Source organism: Hypanus sabinus, chromosome 16 (genome assembly GCF_030144855.1).
Source record: "Hypanus sabinus isolate sHypSab1 chromosome 16, sHypSab1.hap1, whole genome shotgun sequence".
NCBI lineage: Eukaryota > Metazoa > Chordata > Chondrichthyes > Myliobatiformes > Dasyatidae > Hypanus > Hypanus sabinus.
Window position 1 is genome coordinate 21,193,681 of NC_082721.1, and position 18,752 is coordinate 21,212,432.

Genomic DNA, 18,752 nt, shown 5'->3' on the forward strand with positions numbered 1-18,752 from the left:
TTGGGCCAACAGTTAATCGAGGCAGCTGCTTATTTGGGAACAAAAATGAATCAATATATCCAGAATTCCGTATGTTTTGGATGCTATACCACTTTATTGGGGCAGGAAGCTGTTACCAGTTAAAAACGTGTTAGTCGTCAGCAGCTCTATGTCCATTAAGACACTACACCATGCTTCGAGCAAACAGTTTTTAAATGGCGTCAGTTGCATGTGTTCAAAAAGCAGCAATTTTTGTCACAGAGAGAGAAGCAGCAGGACAATTCAGAACTGTTTTGCTCACTTGCAGCTTCAACCATTCAGGCTAGGAGATGCCAGAAACGGCCAAGAGTGAATATGAAACAATTTCACTCCTTCGGCAAGTTAGGAACAATGAAGAAACTGAAGGTTTGACTATCATCTTGAATGTTACAATGAAAATAAAGATTTAGAGGATGCAGTCGTTGATAGCATTGTATGAAGGCAGTCCATTATCTGCACTAGGTGTCTGCATTGATTTTGTTCATTTACAGAGTGACACGGATGAAGTCCTCTGTCAATAAGAATTGGAGCTAATACACGGTTTTATAGTACTATGGTAGTATTGATAGCATTCTAATTGGTTCTGTATTTTGTTGAAATACGTAATTTCTTACTCAGTTTGTCTTTTTTATGTCTTTTTAACTATCTCTATGAAACTTCGGCTAATTAGTGCAGCTGCTTAATCGGACCTAAATGTACAGGTCCTGATGTTTTCCCAATCCACTGTAATTGAATGCCTAGTTATTTATAGACAAGGCAGGCTGGTCAAAAAAGGTAAAAGACTATTGGATCCAAAAGAGCCTGGCAAATTGGATGAAAAATTGGTTCTGTGGCAGCAAACAAAGGGTTAATGGTTGACTGCCATTTTAGTGACTGGGTTCGTGTTCACAGTGGAATTCCAAAGGTCTCAAGACTCTGTTTCTGTAATTTAGAGATGCCTGCAGATAATTCATACATTGGCAAGGAGGAAAGCTTTAGATTGCAGGGAGATGCAGAAAAGTGGCAATTGGAATTGAATTGAGAGGAGTCTGTATGTAGTTAAGCAAAGTGATTTAAACAGAGAAAGGATGCTGAGAGGTGTGAAGTAACAGAAGGTCCTCAGAGTACAGTATTAAAGGTTATTGAAGGTAGCATGATATGGTCGCAATGACTTGCAGGACTCTTCCTTTCTCCCTTATACTGGCTGAGTTGTGGAATATAGCATTCTGGTGGCTGTGTGGGAGATCCATACAATGCTTGAGTACTGACTGCATGCAGTCCTACATACAGTATGGGATGCCATGTTGCAGGTATGATTACAAGTCAAAATCTGGAAGAAGAACAGAAACATGAAGATAGAGAGCTGGTCAGGCACCCACTGCAGAGAGTTAAAAGTACATTAATAATATTAATATTAATACTTTTCATTAGGCATAAAAAAAAAGCTTGCTATCAGATATAAACTTTTACTGGTTAATCAATCTGAAATATTAATTCTGTTTATATTTCCACAGATGCTTCTTGCCTCGCTGAGTATGCCCATCACATACTGTTGTTCTTGCAGAAAAGTTGAGATTGCACTGGAGAGAATTGAAAGGAAACTTGGTAGGATGTTGCCAGGACTATAGCTATATGTAAGAAGCTAACTAGGCTGGTTATTTTTTCTTTGAAATGCGGGAGACAGAGGGAAGATTTAATTGAGATGAAATCAAATTATCAAATAGACAGAGTAAATAGGAAGGATTTGTTTTCCTACCAGAGTAATCAAAAATCAAATTTAAATTGTTAGAAGGATTAGAAGGCACATGAGGGAAAAATAAAATCAATGAGTGGTCCAGTTTAAGATGGCACTAGTGAACGTGGGTGACTTCTTACTGGTGGTTCTCTAAGTAAGAAATTCAACTAAATACTCTGTTAATAACACCTCGTATATGAAAAATTGCAGTAAACAATCACCACACACTAGGAAGAGACAAGTGAAGGTGAGGCTGATTCAAGGGTTGTTCCGTGTTTGTGTGTGAGACAAAGCCAGAACACGGTCGAGGTGTGTTCCAGGAGAAAATGGATTCAGAGTCGGAGTTGGAATCGGAGACATAGCTGGAGTGAGTGGAGTGGAGAAGAGCTGAAGTGGAGCTGTTTCAGAGCCCGTCCACCTAAACTGGGAGCGAGGTTTGATCTAGCTAAGCACTGCGCCGATCTGAAAAGCTTGAGTTCAGGATGGACAAGACCTAAAACATGTCGCTGCAGTGAGGCCCGGGCTCAAGTTTGGGGGAATAACATGATGCTTGCACAATATAAATGTTAGGCCAGATGGACTGAAAAGGCAAGGTGTCAGAACTGGAGGTGAGGGTAGAGCTGGTTCTGCTCCATGATGTTTTTCTCCACATCTCCCAGCGGTGAGCCTGTGTTATTCTCGGCTGCACCGGGCTTAGTGTCTGCAAGCTTCGTGGCAGTTTGCCTCTGTGCGGTGGGTTAACGCTGAGACTAAGGGCCTACTCAGGTTGCTCCCGGCTTCGGGTTTATGGACTCAGTTTTGTTTCGAATGCTCATACTTGCTTTATTGTTTACATGATTTGATTTGGTTTTTTGCTCTGTGCATTAGGACGTTGGTCTTTTCTTTAATTGGCTTCTTTTGGGTTCGTTGTTCTGTGGCTGCCTGTAAGCAGACGAATCTCAAGGTTGTATAATATATACATACTTTGATATTAAAATGTACTTTGAATTTTAAACTTTGGAGCCTCAACAAGTGAAAGGCTGAAACCTCCCAACATTCAGTTTGGATGTGCACATGAAGAGCTGTGACATGGGGCTGTGGATCAAATGCTAGTACATGGAAATAGACTGCATTGTTTATTTTCAATTGACATTAATGGAGAGTGAGAGTCTCGAGACAATTTTGGAGAATCGATGCAGACAATTGTAACATTGGAACAGTGAGTTGCTGGTCTCCGCTCTCGTAGCAGTGACCTCTCTCTCCCTCGGAAGAGCGAAGGAGCCTGCCTGTGATACCAAAGCGCTGGGTAAGGGACTATAGTTTTGATGGACGCTGGATCAAGGTCTCTTTGGGGGGCTTCTGATGTTGCTTGCGTGATGGGGGTCAGTGCTTATGCTGGCATGAGTGAGGCAGTGTTGATGCTTTTGCTAATGCCTGTATGGGGAAGGGGGCTTCGACGTTTTCATTACTTATGGAGTTTCTTGTTTCAGGGATGTCTGAAGAGTACGAATTTCAGGTTGTAAACTGTATACATTCTCTGTTGTTAAATGAACCTTTGAGATGATAGGTTGAATGGCCACCCTCTGGTGCAGGTGTTCTATATTTCTTCTCTTTGAAATACTTGGAGTATCTACAGAGAACCATAAAGCCAGTTCATTAGTAGCCATTGCGGGATGGCCAGTAAATGCAGGCACTGTAAGTAACACTCATTCCTTGAATAAATAATGTTCAGTTTGGATCCCTCATAAGCTTTGCCAAAACACCACCTAAATTATATATCAACTTTTATAATCTAAGGTATTTCCAAGTGTCTTGAATCCAATAAATTACTTTGAATTGTGGTTACTTTTGGAGGAAATGCAGCAAGATCCCATAAACAGCAATATAATGGCTAACCAAGGAATTTGTTGTTGAAACAATGTTCGTCTTTCCTGCTGGAATCAACTGAATGCCAACATAATTTTTTGGTTGTGCTTTTGTATCCAGAACAAAGACGAAATTAATTTCAGCTTATTATTCTGCAGCAAATTCCAACATAAATGAATTACTTTAAACTGGCACAATATAAAGCCAGTGTCCCTTCTCCCTTTCTTCTCTCTGTGTCTTCATGGTGACTCTCCTAGCTACTAACATTTTTCCAAGAAAAATCATTAACTAGCTGCTCCTTTGCCACTTGAGCATTTCAATTCAATTCAAGTTTAATTGTCATTCAATCATACATTAAGACCCACGAATACAGTCAAATGAGACAGCATTACTCAAACACAGAACCAACATTCACACACAGCACTTACCACATACCAGACAGCAAGCACATGCAAGATATCAGTAAGATACAGCCATGCCAAAAAAGTAGTCTAGACCTTTAGTCTATGATTGCCACAGAAATCTTCAATTGACCACAATACAACTTGACTTATGCCGACTGAGTACTGGGGGCAGCGTCGACTCTTGTTTGGACACTGTGCCAGACCGCCCCCAGTGAAGCACACGGGCTCCGATGCCTCTCTTCTGGCGGCTGCATAAAGGCAACACCAAGGCTTGAGGCTCTGAGTCCATGATGCCACAGATATGGCTTGTCATCCGCCAAATGATTACTGACTCCAGCCTGGATGCCAGTGAACCATGTTCCCTGATATAATCTTGCCTGTCCTGAATAAGGGTTTTTGAACTTGAGGAAGAGGAATTATTCAGTCATTTTGCTTTGAGAGGGTAGAATTTGAAGGAAGTGTGTGTGTTTAATCTAATGCAAGTGTTGGGTTGTTTCTCCCAAGAGGAGAGGTCCAAAAAAACATGGAGCCAGTTTATTGGCAGTTTATAGGAGAATTATGTTTGAAGAAGTCTGAAACAATAGCTTGAAGGAAGTATTTATTTATGTGTTTGTATTTCACAATGGTCAGGGTTGCGTACTGACCGGGGAATACCTGGCAGCATTGCAGAGGCTTTCAGCCCTGCTTCATTTTCTATTGGATGTGACTGGGGAGGATACTTGTGCCTGTGCCTTGCAGCTAAGTTGAGTTCAGCAGTGCAGTAAGTTACTCAGACATTGTCAGAACACAGGCTGTTTTCATATTTTTGCTACTACTTTGAAATCTTTTGCTCTGTGTACCTGTTTTTTTTAATCTATTTACCCATGAAACACCTATCTGTTCCACTGATCTTTCATGTTTTGGATTGATTTTACTGATCATGCTTGTTATCACTAATTTATATGACATTGAATTTGTCAGTCAATCCATTGCATGTACAGTATTCAGATTCAGTTTATTGTCATTTAGAAACCAGAAATGCAATGCAGTTTAAAAATGAGACAACATTCCCCCAGAATGATATCACAAAAGCATATGACAAATCTGCACTTAAAGCTAAGTATTAATGGAAGAGTTGGAACTGTGACGGGTTTTGAAAATGTTTCTGGAAGGAGCTGTTTCCACTCATATTGGAGTCTTGTGGGTTGTATGTTTTGTAACCAGAAGCGACAGATTTAATTTAGATGCAAGAAAACAGCTAGGAAGAAAGATGTGCAATGGAAGCAAGTCCAAAAAGATCTTCAGAAGATAATACTTTGTGGGATATATTGGATATGAGAAATTTTTGTTACTTTAAGACTGCTACCCATTTGAAAGTTGTTTCATGCTGCTGACTGGACTGCAATCAAGTTTATAAAATTTCCAGAGGCTGCTTGTGAAGAGCCTTCAAGTGCACACACATATTTTTGTTTAAGCTCCTTAAGTCTTGTGTACATCCTGCAGAGGGTTCTGGTAGAGGCAAAGACCACTGAGCCAACAAATTTCGGAGATGGACTCACAGGGATGGTGAAAGGTCATGGAACCAATTGCATCAGTCTTCATGGGTACAATGAATGGGCCAATTATGTTCAAGAAAAGTTGACTGATCTTTTTGATATTATTGGAATCAAGGAATTTGGGGTTTGTACAAGAAAGTGGCACTGTGGTAAAGCAAATCTCAGCCATGATTCTACTGAAGGTTGGAGCGAGCACAAGGATTGAATGGCATATCTGGGTTGTTATGTTCCTACAAAAATGTTGAATTTGTCAGTGGAGCACTGTCTGTTCACTGTCTCAAGAGAACCTCTGCTGAGCTATCTGATCTCAGGATGTCCATCATTGACTTGCTCTGCCTCTCTTTCCTGTGCGTAATTGACCTCCGGCCAAGACTTTGCTGATGTGACTCGGCATTGAAGTTTTAGTTAATATTGCTTAAATAAAATGTTTTGAGTATTTTTCTACGTTGAAAGTCCAGTGCCTTCCCAGGCTACAGCAGAGTTCTGTTCCTGTAATCTGTTCATAAGCTGAACAGTTCACAAGAAACACAGTCATGAATTGAGTTCCCACACAGCAGAAGATGCCTGATGCCCTGCCAGAGAAAGCAAAGAAAGACTTGTTCATGTGTATGGGTTGTACTTGGAACGGGCATTCATAAGCTGGGCAAGACCTGTACTGCACATGTTTTTTTTTGAAGTGTAGCTATCGTTGAATTGTATGAAACAAATGCAGTAAGCTTGCACAGAGGAATGGGATTTTGTACCAAAGATCAATAAATTATTGGAAATTAAGGATTAAGGGAATCAATAGTTATGGGATTAGAGCAAGTAAATAGTATTGATGTAAAAGGTTGGCTGTAATCTTATTTATTGGCATAAATGATGTAGTCTTTTCTGACAAGGGAGGTCTCTTTGCTTGGTGGTTGAGATCTGTGGCTGTGAAACATTCTCAAGATCTGGGGCCTCATGGCAAGCTGCTCGATCTGATCTTTCCTAGACAACACCTCCAACATTAACATTCAGCTTAGATTGCACAACTCTCAATCACCACATAAGGCAAGCCCTGTCAAGGGCAACTTCACCCCAGTGTTGGTAAAAATTGGGAAACTGGAATTTATGCTGTACATTCCAGCCATTTTCAATTGCCTTGTAGACCTGAGACAATGTGGGTTCTTTTCTGCTTTCCCTTTCGATCACCTCTGCCATAATACGGAAACTTTCAATTTGTGTTCGGGAGAATATATCCAGATGAGTGTCCTCTTTTATAAAGTTTTCGGGTATTTCCTTTTCCAATCATAAACAGAACAATTCATTAGTATTTCCATGTTTAGTTGTCCTCTTGAATTCAATCTTGCAATTGCTGTTCGTTGAATACCCTTCTGTGAATTGAAAATGGACACTGGTGGTTGATGATCAGTAGTGAGGGTAAATTCTCTCCTATACAAGTACTGGGGTTGAAATGTTCAACACCTCAAACCAGACCCCAGGCCTCTTTGTCAATGGGTGCGTAATTTTTCCCTGCAGCAGTAAGGGAATGCGACGTAAAGGATGTGGGGTGTTCACTTCTGTCATTCCTAATGTGACATGACTGCACCTGTACCTTTAGGCAAGGCTACGCAGACAAGCTTCACTGAATGATGTGGATCATAATGAGTGGGATTATATTACATTTTTGAAAGCCACCTCACACTGCTTAGTCCAATGCCATTTCTTCCTGATCTGTAGTAAAGTGTTCAAAGGGTGGAGCACAGTAGCCAGGTTTGGCAAGAACCTGTTACTGTAATTGACAGATCCTAAGAAGGAAGACAACTGTGTCTTTTGGCCTTGGGGCATCCACTGCTGCTTGAATTTTCTCAGGACAATTGTGTAATTGTTCACAGTAAATGATAGTTGGTTTAAAGAATTCACACTTTTTGCATTGTACTCTGAGCCAATAATTTTCTAACCTTTTGAACACTGTCTTGATGTTTTGGATATGTTCCTTCACAGCTTTACTGATTACTGTGATGTCATGCAGGTAACACTGAGTGCTTGGACAGTCTCACAGCACTTGGTTCATAGCTTTCTGCCAGAGTGCCGGCGCAGATACTACAACCAAAGAATAAGAATCAGACTTTAATCGCCAAGTACCTGTGCACATACAAGGAATTTACTTCCGGCTGATGTTGTCTCTCTGCTCATAACAATAATAATGATAAATATAAATGAAAATATAGATTATACATACAGGTAGTGCAATCCAAGTAATAGCGATAAAACCCTTTGTGAGAGTTTATGTTGTGAGATACTTTGGACTCTTCTTTCATCTCCATCTGCAGGTAGACTTCAGCTAAATCCATTTTGCAGAAGGCTTTTCCTCCTTTATCCTTTATCTTTGGCAGAGGGTACTGATCTACTTACAGTACAGGGTTGATGATGACCTTAAAATCACCATAGGTCCTAACAGACCCATTCTTCTAGGCTACTGCAACTACTGGCATTGCCTATGGACACCTTGGAAGTAATTCCTTCAGCTTGCTTGCAATCTGGCTCACTGACTGCTTTATCTCAGATGTTATAAGGAACTGGATAGGCTTTGTAAAACTTGGGTGTGGCAATTTCATGTAACACTATTTGCCCTTGAGTTTTCCAGTGCCATCCTTGAACACTACCGTGGCCTCATCTAGTACCATTCACTTCCATTTGACTCTTGCAGGGTATGTGACATGTAAGTGGTAGATGGATCTCCAATTAAGTTGTTGTTGTCCTTGTCCTTTATGTTTTTACTACATACAAACCAAATGTGGCTGGTTGGTTGTATTTCACTGCTACAAATGCCATTCCCACAGGAGTTACCTTTTCTCCAGTGTAATTTCTTTGTTGACTATATGCAGGCTTCAGTTCCGTATCTTTGAAATGCCATTCAAACTAATTTTGTGGAATAACTGAAACAGCTGAGCCAGTGTCCAATTCCATATTAATTAATTTGCCATTCACTTCTGGTGTAAGCCATATTGTTTGTCTATTGTTAGGTTTTACATTGTAAATCTCGAGGCTACCCAGTGCTGTGTCTCTCTTATCATTATCAGACTTTTCATCAACAGCAAACTGATTAATGCTCTTTTTAAAATTGCAACTTGACTTTTTACCTTTATCTTGCCTATGCAGACCATTTAATTTTGTCTACCTGATAGGCTCTTTGTATCTGTCCTACTTTGTTGCAATTTTTTGCAAGTTTTGCCTTTAAACATGCATTGGTCTAGTGTATGTGAGCTCCTGCCACAACAATAACACAATTTGTTGGGCCAGGCCAATTCCTGTTTAGACATTGCAACTTTGCTCATGCTCACTTTCATTGTTGACTGTATCTCAATTGTGTCTGTTTCCATTGATACAGCTATTTCAACTGCTCTTATTTAAAAGAGCAACTTATTTAAGCTAGTTTTTCAGCCATTTTAGAATATTTTCTTGTAAGAATCCACAAACTAAATGATCTTTCAGTGCATCATTAAGCCCATCACTGATTTGACAATGCTCAGACAGTCTCTTAAATTCAGCAAATAAGCTGCAAAGGACTCTTCTGCCTTTTGATTCTGCTTAAGAAACCTATAAAGTTTTCTGCAATTAACGGTGGTTTCGGTTCTAAATGTTCCTGCATTACTTCCTTGGTATCTGCGAAGCTCGTTTCGGCTGGTTTGGTTGGAACAGGTAAAACTGCTTAGAATTTCCCAAGCACATAGCCCTCTTTCTAAGCTCTGTGTACCTATCTAAGAGGCTTTTAAAAGACCCTAGTGTATCCGCTCCCACCACCACTGGCAATGCATTCCACGCACTCACTGCTCTCTGTGTGGAAAAACTTACCCCTGACATACCCTCGGTACCTATTTCCAAGCAGGTTAAATCATGTTAGCCATTTCAGCCCTGGGAAAAAGCTTCTGGCTATCCACACAAGCAGTGCCCCTCATCATCATCTTATACACCTCTATCAGGTCACCTCTCATCCTCCATCACTCCAAGGAGAAAAGGCCAAGTTCACTCAACCTATTCTCGTAAGGTACACCCTCCAATCCAGGCAACATCCTTGTAAATCTCCTCTGCACTCTCTCTATAGTATCCACATCCTTCCTGTAGCGAGGTGACCAGAACTGAACATGGTACTCCAAACGGGGACTGACCAAGGAGGCTTTAGAAAAATGCTGCTTAATTCATTCCATAAACTATATCCAGTTATCTGATGTGTAATCAAATCACCTGTCATTCCGATTCAGCCAGTCATCTCTGCTCTTTTTAAAAAATTTTTATTATCACCTAAAACTCACTGTTTATGAATACGTGTCTTCCATTTTCTGCCTTTTTTTAAAAAAAAACACAATTGTCTTTCCTTTCGTGAGGAAAATGTGCTGCTCAGAAGGAAAAAAAATTGTCCCCTATACACCCATGACTGTGTTGTCATGCACAGCTCCAATCTGCTGATCAAATTTGCAGATGACATGACATTAATAGGCCAGATTTCCAACAATGATGAAACAGCCTACAAAGGAGAAGTCAATGCTCTGAATGCAGTGGTGCCAAGAAAACCTCTCCCTCAGTGGTGAAAAAAACGAAGGAGTTGATCATGGATTACAGGAGGAACAGAGACAGTGTGGCCCCTATTGAGATCAATGGGACTGTAGTTGAGATGGTGAGTAGTTTCAAGTTCTTCGCTGTACAGATCACCGAGGATCTTACCTGGATTAGCTGTGTGGTGAAAAAAGCACAACAATGCCTCTTTCGCCTCAGATGGCTGAAGAAGTTTGGCATGAGTCCTCAGGTCCCCAGATCCCCAGGTCTTACTACAGGAGCACCATCGAGAGCATCCTGACTGGCTGTGTCACCGCCTGGTATGGGAACTGTACTACCCTCAATCGCAGGGCACAGCAGAGAGTGGTGCGAACAGTCCAGTGCATCTGTGGATGTGAACGTTCCTCAATTCAGGACAATTATAGCATAAAAAGGGCCTGGAGGATTATGAGGGACTCCAGCCACCCCAACCACAAACTGTTCCAGCTCCTACTATAAACAGTACAGCAGCATTAAGGCCAGCACCAACAGGCTCTGGAACAGCTTCTTTTACCAGGCCATCAGATTTATCAATACACATTGATCTGATTGCATTTCTAACTGTGCATAGATCTGATTGTGTATGATTGTACGTATGTGTATGCTAAACAATTACATATACAATCTTAGTTTTCGGGCAATACCCTCCCACATTTCCCCTCTTTATTGCTTGTACATTGCAATAGAGATGCAACATAAAGATTTTTACTCCCTTGGATGTAAACAGTAAAATAAATACAAAAAATATGCTTTGCATTTTTTTACTTGACCGTTTCTCGTTGAGCTTTGGTTTTACCTTGAACCATTTGCAGCAGTTCAACATGTAGGTTACACTGGACATCAAAGGTTTTGCTTCCTGAATACATTTGGGTGTTTCATATGGATTTTGGGCTGCTGATAATGAAAATCACAATGAAGTTTCCCTATCATACATCATTTTTTTTAAAAATAGCCTATATTTGTTATTTCAATTCATAATTCAAGTTAATTAAAATATTGCTCACAACATAAGCTGAAATGTTTTCTATCTTGTCCAAGTGTGCTTAGGCAGAACAGATGCTGTATGGCAGGACAGGTTTTAGAAAGGCTATAAATTTCCATGAAGGATTTTGATATTTGAGAAAGATGTTTCACAGAATAACTGATACCAAGATTAATGAAGGCTTTTTTGCACTACTTGCTCTACTCACTTAACACTATGACTGTGTGGCTAAGTACAGCTCCAACACCATATTCAAGTTCGCTGATGACAGCACTGTTGTGGGCCGTATCAAAGATGGTGATAAATCAGCATTCAGGGGCTGAAATTTGGCTGAATGGTGTGATAACTACAATCTGTCACTTAATGTCAGCAAAACCAAAGAATTGACTGTGATCTTCAGGAGAGCGAAACCCGAAGGCCTTAAGCCAGCACTCATCTGAGGAGCAAAGGTGGAGAGGGTCAGTACCTTTAAATTCCTGAGTGTCAGTACCTCAGAGGACCTGTCCTGGACCCATCATATAAATGTAATTGTAAAGAAAGCACAACAGCACCTCTACTTCCTTGACGGTCTGCAGAGGTTTAGCATGTCACCAAAAACTTTGACAAAATTCTATAGATTTGTGGTGGAATGTGTATTGACTGGCTGTATTATGGCCTGGTAATGGGAACACCAATGCATTTGAGCAGAAAATCCTACAAAAGGTAATGGATTCAGCCCACCCAGCCATTGAGCACATCTACATGAAATGTTGTAGAAAAGCTGCATCCATCTTCAGATATCCTCACCACCCAGGCCATGCTCTTTTCTCACTGCTGCCATCAGGTACAGGTACAGGAGCCTCAGGACTTGCACCACCAGGTTCAAAACAGTTACTACCCCTCAACCATCAGGGTCTTGAACAAAAGGGGATAACTACACTCATTCTATTTCTGGTGATCCCACAACCAATGATCTCACTTTAAGGATTCTTTATCTTGCTATTTCATGCTCTCCTTATTGCTTTTTATTTATATTTGCATTTGCACAGTTTATTGTTCATTGATCCTATTTACAGTTACTGTTTTATACATTTTCCTGTGGGCACATTCAGCAAAAGAAATCCGGGGTTGTATGCGGTGACATGCTTGTACTCTGATAATAAATGTTACTTTGAACTTTTTGCTTGTCCACAAATAAAACAAGTCATAATTGACAGGCAGTTCGAAGAACTTCTAGTGGAACTAGAGAAAATTGCATGGAAGGCATTCAAGGATATTGTTGAAAATTTTCTTGGCAACTACAGAGGAACAAACTATGTGCGTCTAGTTGACAACATGCTTCAAACATAGAAAACCATGAAGCACAACATATTACAAAAGATTCATTTTCTTCATTCCCATTTAGGTATCTTCCCTGAAAATCTTGGCACTGTTAGTGACAAGTATGGTGAAAGATTTCACCGGGACGTTGCAGTCATGAAGAAATGGTATTAGGGTAACTGGAATCCATCAGTGCTGGCTGATTATTGTTGGACTTTTAAGTGAGAAGCCTTAGATACTGTGTACAAATGAAAATACTCAACAAAACATTTTTAGCTTAATTGAACAATTGTAAACTGTCAGTACCATTATGTAATCAAATGCTTTATATTTAATGAAGGTTAATTTCTTCTCCACATTCCTTCATGATGCAAGAAGTCTGAAATTATGTTTGTGTTCAGCTTCAGGTGGTTTAACATAAGCAAAAAAAAATTCTGATGAAGCAACACTTCAGAAAAAAATTTGTTGTCTAGTGTAATCACCTCAGGTTTGTTTGAAACATCTTGGCGCCAATGTTTCTTGTAACTCCAAAACTTTAAAACTAGTTGAAAGGGCAGCAAGAGAGCTGGAAGGTAATTTGTGTGCGTTTGTTTTTTAGTTCAAGCAAAGTTCATACAAATGACATGGTGGCATAATGACATATGCCATTTACGTACTTTTACACATAACCTGCGATGCATTTTGTAAAAACAGTGCTTGTAACGTTCTCCTTCGCGTGTAACGAAACGCCGAATTAAACGTCGAGATAAACCACAGTTAATAAGAACCAGATCGCAGTAAGATTAACCATTTACTGTTCACTCTTCACATTAACATATGGTGAAAACTGTTGATAAAACAATACAAGATTGATACAGTATTTGTTCCTTCCTTAATATCACATTTCAAGTGTAAATACTTGCAAAGGTGACTATAACTACATTACACTAAGGTGCAGTATACAGGGAGAGTTTACCTGCTCCATTGACTACTTTAAATACACTTCCATGCAAACTATCCGCGACTCTTTAACTAACGAAAGCATAAACATTATCAACCGTCGTTACTTCTAACAGGATCGGCATTAACATCTTAGTTCAATATATCGATTATCTATTAACTTACAGCGTTGCTCTCACTGTGATTTCTCATGCCTGCAAAACGACTTCTGCTCGGGTCTGCCTCGTGGTGAGCCCCCACCCTCGCGTTAATTCCAAACTGGTATTTTCCCACAAGACGCGGCGAAACCGGATGTGACGTCATCGCATGCCGATATATTTTACATGCAATGAATATACTTTAAACACTTCTAATTCTAACTAGAAAATACTATCGAATGAATTACTAAGCAAAAATATTATAAACTAAATAACTGTCGTAAAGACAGCACAGTGCTTAAACAGTATCTTTACAGTATTACTCAAATACGCAACATTTTATACTTTTAACAAGTAGGCTGTGATGCTGTAAGTTGGTGTTGCCTGTGCTCTCTCTGTAGTGTTCCTCTACCATTGTCAGAAGCCTTGAGGTCAAGCACAACTTCAGAAATGATTGTGCCCCAGCCATGCCAACTTCCATGAGGATGGAACACAGCCATGAGGATGTGTGATTGAAGAAGGGTCATAGCTGTTTCTATTTCCTGAGAAGACTGAGGTCCTTTAACATCTGCCGGGCGATGCTGAGAATGTTCTACGAGGCTGTGGTGGCCAGTGCTATCATATTTGCTGTTGTGTGCTGGGGCAGCAGGCTGAGGGTAGCAGACAACAACAGAATCAACAAACTTATTCGTAAGGCCAGTGATGTTGTGGGAATGGAACTGGACTCTCTGACGGTGGTGTCTGAAAAGCGGATGCTGTTCAAGTTGCATGCCATCTTAGACAATGACTCCCATCCACTCCATAATGTACTGGTTAGGCACAGGAGTACATTCAGCCAGAGACTCATTCCACCGAGATGTAACACTGAGCGGCATAGGAAGTCATTCCTACCTGTGGCCATCAAACTTTACAACTCCTCCCTCGGATTGTCAGACACCCTGTCTCAGTAGGCTGGTCCTGGACTTGCTTCTTCTTGGCATGATTAACTTATTATTTATGGTTTATATTGCTATATTTCTTCACCATTCTTGGTTGGTGTGGCTGTAACGAAACCTAGTTTCCCTCGGGATGAATGAAGTATGTCTGTCTGCATTGCCTTTCAGGTGATAAGCCAGCACCCTGTCCGTGGTGAATTCCTTGAAGTATTATCTAAATCAAATAAGGTGGTTTCTTTTAACCTTTCTGTAAACAAGCTTATCTAGATTTTTCTTTTTTACTTCCTCATTTCTGACAGTACAACTTTGTCCAATAATTCGAATGTTAAGTTTTCCCACATACTGACAATAATTCTAAAAGCACCCATTTAATTATGAGGGAGTTTGACACGTCATAATGTTCAGGAAAATTTTTGAAATTTTCAGCAACTCAGGCATCATTAAAAGATTGAACTAAAGATTTGATTTGAAAAATTTTTTATTGCTTCTATCCTGTTGTTGCCTGACTTGCTGAGTGTTCTGAGCATTTTTCATTTTCTCTTTGTGTCCCTTGTTTACTGGTTGTTGTTTCTCATTTGTTCTGCCCATTTGTGGTTAGCAGTTGAAGGGTCATTTTCAAAATCTAGAGAAGGTTTCTGTAGATGATAAATTTGGCGTTTTTTCCATTCCACTGGTACTTCATTGAAATGCAAAGCAGATTTGAGAACACAAAAGGTCATACAGAGACACATGTCGTCTTGTTTCATGGTTTGCTTTCTCATTAGTGCTCTGTATGTGTGAGCTAATGACCTACTGAAAAAGAAAATACAACGTGTGTGTGTGTGTGTGCGCACGCGCGCCCGTGTTCATTCATATGCGCAGATGTTTACCTGGGCGCATGTCCATGACTGCATCCATGCTTGCCTGTGTAACTGTCTTGGTGTGCATTTAAAGTCCAATACAATCAGTAAGGGAGATGATATGTAACTTTGTTCTCATAGGTGTGTCAATAAAGAATCAAAGGTTCAAATTACATTTATTATCAGAGTATGTATGTAGTATTCAACCCTGAAATTTGTCTTCCCTGCAGACAGCCACGAAACAAAGAAAACCTTGGAACCTCTTCAAAGAAAAACATCAAACTCACTGTCCTTCCGCCGCACATGCAAAAAGAAAGAAATCGTGCAAATGGCAACAAACAAATGAGTAAAAAAAAATACAGAATGTATGGGCAAATTTCAGATCAGCTCAGTGGCTGCCCCGTTTCAAAATTACCCAAAGTAGCAACAAAAACGGAGTAACTAGAAACACATCATAATGTGAAATACAGTGTCCAGTCCACATATCACATTGAGTTAACCTTGCCCAAGAACTCTAGCACCATCTTCCAACTGCATTGAAACAGAGAGAGGTGGTTTGAATGCAGCCACCTTCCTTTAGCAGCAATGAGCGAGATGGTAGATGGCGCTGAACACTCGCTCGCCTCCCACACTTGCCTCTATGGTTTCAGTCTTCTTTGGCGCTTTAGTTGATGAGATCGGTGAGAGATGGAGTCAGTCACGGGCTCGCTCACCATCTGCAGACTTCTTGGCCTGTAGGCCACACATTTCGCTTGCAGCTTCGTGGAATCTTCTTGAAGATAGCAAAGAACCAGATCGCCCAATCAGCTTGAAAACACACTGCCCAAGTGCAGCTCACAGGCTCCAATGGTAGCAGATCTACATTTGAAAGAAAAAGAAGATGTAAAAGTGAAAGAAGTAGCTTTGTGAACTGTCTGGAGACTGTTGTCCTTGGTTGCCTTGTTCGCTGGTGCCATCTTCTTGCAGACCAGGAGAGACTCAAGATAATTAACAAGGATTGTCTTGCGGACTGTTAGATTTTATTTTCTAGATTTGTGCTTTGAAGTGTAGACTCGCAGAAATTGTTCAAGCCTTTCATCCTACCATGTCTATGCCAGCTGTTTGTAGAGCCATCTTATTCCCATTATCATGCCTTTCAAAAGAGAATGTGGATATAAGCTGAAGCTTCTGACAAATTGGCATCTCTTTTGGGAGAGTGAGCACATCTATTAAACTAAAAGGTCTCCCATCCCTTACATGGTGATTTACGTTTATCTTAGAATTTGTGGGATTAGTGGAGGTGTGCCTTTCTTCCTGATTTTATACTATTCGATCACTTGTTCCCATGGATCTGTCAGTCGTTGCAAGTGAATGATGGTAAATTTTAGGGATGCTCAGCAGAATCACTTTGCGCCATTTTGCATCCTGAAAGCTTCTGAAACTGCCCAGAGCAGTTGGTGCACACTGAGGTGGTTAGTGAATCACAAGCCAGACAAAGAGTATCTTTGTGTTTTGTACCATGCAAACAGCCAGAAAGTTGTATTTCTTCTTTTGGCTGCATTTTGTTGGGTCCCGTTGGCTTTCATCTTACTATCCTGACTTCCTCCTTTAGTACATTGGTTGTCAATCTACTAAGTGTGCAGCTCAACTCTATTGTATTTCTTTGTTCTACTGTGAATACCTGCAAGAAGATGAATCTCAAGTTAGCATGTTCTGGCATATACATACTTAGATAATGAATTTACTTTGAACTTTGAATGATCTATCATTTAGTCATGATGCTAGCCTCTCCTGGCTATTAACTCGTTGATATTCCTACCCCTAATTCAGACTTGGTAGTTTCCCAGCTCTATCCTTTCAGTTCCCAGCTGCAGTTCTTGTTAAGCTGCTGGTGAGGTGGAAGGAGGAAGAATTTTTCAACAATTGTTAAACATTGAAAACTTTATAACATATGGAAAATATACAGCACAAAAGTAGGCCATTCAGCTAGGCCAATCTCTGAGCAGTGTTTATGCTCAGCATGGGTCTCCTTCCAACAACAACACACAAAATGCTGGAGGAACTCCACACACCAGGCAGCATCTAGGAAAAGAGAATAGTCAGCGTTTCGTGCCGAAACCCTTTGGCAGGACTTTGGATTTGATGGGTCTCCTTCCAGCTGTACTGATATTAACACAGTTAGCAAATGCCTTTCTCTTCCAAACTAATTTGGAAACCTGGTCATTTGTATAATCCAAATGATATACTCCCGGGCAGAATTCTGACTAAAGTTGACTATTCTTTTGTGACCCGGCAAAATCTTTGGGTAACCATATCACAAACGTGTTATTCAAACATATTGATTGTAAACAAATTGTTCTGTGTGTGATTAAGTACAGACTCAGGCCCAATTGCTCTGATCTTCTTGGACAACTGATTTGTACATAAAGTCAGGTCCCTTTGGGCTCTGGTAGGGTTACTGGATTCTAATTGTTTTAGCCTTAAGCAATTAGTCTGTTCAAAGGTGCATTTAACGTCAGAGAAATGTATACAATATACATCCTGAAATCTTTTTCTTCGCAATCATCCATGAAAACAGGGGAGTGCCCCCAAAGAATGAATGATAGTTAAATGTTAGAACCTCAACCCCCCCCCCCCACATGTAAGCGGCAAAGCAACGATTCCTCCCTCCCCCAATGGCGAAAAAAGCGTCGGCACCCACCACCAAGCACTCAACATGCAGCAAAGCATCAGCAAGGACACAGGCTTGCAGTACCCCAAAGACAACTTGTTCACCTGGTAGTCATATACCACAGGCTCTCTCTCTCTCCCCCTAATAAGGGAAAAAGAGGTGTCTCCATTTCACAGCGAGAGGGGAGACATTCCAAAAAACTCATGATTTATGATGTTAAAAGTCCATTGCGTCACTTTTTTCCGAGCTCTGTGCCCAAAGAACTCTGGTTTGTGGGCACACAGCCAGCAGACAGCTTGCTACTTTCAATCTTCCATGTCCCACAACACACTAGATTCCTGCAGAGGCATCAACACTCGGTCTGCACAACTCCAGAACCACGAGATCCCGCAACTCTGAAGGCGAGCTAATCTAGGCCTTGTCCTTGACATGTCGAATAACAGCACAAAGAACCGAAGTCAGCGTGTAACTCCAGGTCAGGGTGTTCAAAAAAACACCGAAATGGAAAAATAGAGATATTAACGATAGAAATAGAGCTGTTTCTGAAGATGCAAACAAAGGAGTGTTGGTTAAGCACTATTGACTCTCCTAAGTTCACATCGATTACTCTCTTTGTGAACGTATGAATTTGAAGCAAGAATAAGCTGCTGGGCCCCTAAATCCTGCTGCGCTGTCTTATACAACCATAGCAGAGTTCTGCATTCCCATCAACCAATTCATACCCTTGCTTTTCAAGTATCTATTTACTCCTGCCTTAAAAATGTTCAAAGGGTTTTCTTCCATTATACTTTGAGCAGGAGAATTCCAAAGGCAATTGACCTTCAGTGAGGAAAATAAGTATTACCTCAACTTTGCTTTAAATGGACAAACCATGTTTTTAAAGAGGGACCCTGACCAC

General features: G+C 40.6%; 1 protein-coding gene across 4 annotated transcripts in view; it reads left to right on the forward strand.

Moving 5' to 3' along the window:
• The window catches only part of LOC132406055 (spindlin-1-like), a 99,597-nt gene that overhangs the window by 18,932 nt on the left and 61,913 nt on the right, over positions 1-18,752 (forward strand). The window contains exon 1 of one of the 4 annotated variants that reach the window (XM_059991239.1): positions 1,520-1,602. The exons of 2 other annotated variants lie outside the window; for them this stretch is intronic. The gene's annotated coding sequence lies outside the window, so the exon portion shown is untranslated. Of the gene's footprint in view, positions 1-1,519; positions 1,632-18,752 lie in introns of those variants that run through there. One more of the 4 variants, XM_059991240.1, reaches the window with a different exon arrangement.